Genomic DNA, 1620 nt, shown 5'->3' on the forward strand with positions numbered 1-1620 from the left:
AACCGTTAGCACGCCGGGCGAAACGCTTAGCGGTACTTCGCCCGTTGCTACATTCTGAGCTCAAATTCTACCGAGGTCGACTCTGCCTTCATCCTTTCGGGGGTCGATAAAATAAGTACCAGTGAAACACTGGGGTCGATATAATCGACTAGTCCCCCCGCCCCACAAACTTGAGGCCTTGTACTTCCAGTAGAAAGGATTATTATTATTATTATTATTATTATTATTACACATCAATTTTATATCAACTTTAATTATTCCCATATGCCCTCTGTGGATTACTACTGCATCACATTATTCCTTATCTGTGACGTTTATCTCAGTTTTATATTTGAGATATGACCACATAACATGACTGAAGTTTATCTCTTCAGTTAATCTACGCTATTTACCGCCATGTTTAACACATATGTCTACACTCCACACAACTTGTTTACAACAACAACAACACTAGATGTTTACTTTTATCGAATATAGTAATTCACATGTATGTTACTTTTTATGGGTTTGAGTTTTGTAACTTTTTACTGTTCGAATGCTAATGCTATCAATGCCGTCGCCTAATATCTCCACTTCAAAAATCTAAGTATTATTGTAAGAATATGAAGATCGTCGGATAAAATACCTTAAGACGTTATTTATCTATTTATTTTTTTTTTTGGTTATGTTCCTTTGTGTCATGGTTTCAAATCTCATCAAAGTCGAGTTTGGGTTTATAAAATATTATTATTGGTTTTAGTAGTAGGAAAGGCAATGGTTCAGCTCAGTGGTCCTCTATCATTTCTTGCTTATGAACCCCTTTGGTCACTATTTTACTCTAGTGGACCCTCAGAGCCATTGATTTTTTTTTTTAAATCCGATTGTATTTCTGTAAGGAATTGTATCGTATGGTTTTGAGTTCGAGTCCTGGACCGGGCTGCGTGTTGTGTTCTTGAGCAAGACACTTTATTTCACGTTGCTCCAGTTCACTCAGCTGTAGAAATGAGTTGCGACGTCACAGGTGCCAAGCTGTATTGGCCCCTTTGCCTTTCCCTTGGATAACACCGGTGGCATGGAGAGGGGAGACCGGCATGCATGGGCGACTGCTGGTCTTCCATAAACAACCTTGCCCGGACTTGTGCCTGGGAGGGTAACTTTCTCGGTGCAATCCTAAGGGGGTCTCAGTATACTAGTATTGGTATAGTAGTAGTTGTTGGTGTAGTAGTAGTAGTAGTAGTAGTAGTAGTAGTAGTAGTAGTAGTAGTAGTAGAAATAGTAGTTGTTGTGGTGGTAGTATAGTAGTAGTAGTGATGATGGTGGTGTTTACTAGTAGTATAATAGTGGTTGTTGTAGTAGATGTAATAGTAGTAGTAGTGGTGATGGTAGTATTAGTAGCAGTAGAAGTAGTAGTATTAGTAGTGGTGGTCGTGCTGATGGTGGTAGTAGTAGTAGTTATGGTGGTGTTGAGGGTAGTAGTAGTAGTAGTAGTAGTAGTAGTAGTAGTAGTAGTAGTAGTAGTATTCGCTGTTGATGGTCATGTTTTGTATGTCATCTCGTTTCTTTGACAGAATTATTTAAGCAGCAACACGCACACACACACACACACACACACACACACACACACACACACACACACATACA

General features: G+C 39.3%; 1 protein-coding gene across 1 annotated transcript in view; it reads left to right on the forward strand.

Moving 5' to 3' along the window:
* LOC106868395 (ADAMTS-like protein 1) overlaps window positions 1-1620 on the forward strand; it is a 189964-nt gene that overhangs the window by 90921 nt on the left and 97423 nt on the right. The gene's annotated exons all lie outside the window — the stretch shown is intronic.

Source organism: Octopus bimaculoides, chromosome 15, assembly GCF_001194135.2.
Source record: "Octopus bimaculoides isolate UCB-OBI-ISO-001 chromosome 15, ASM119413v2, whole genome shotgun sequence".
NCBI classification, from domain to species: domain Eukaryota; kingdom Metazoa; phylum Mollusca; class Cephalopoda; order Octopoda; family Octopodidae; genus Octopus; species Octopus bimaculoides.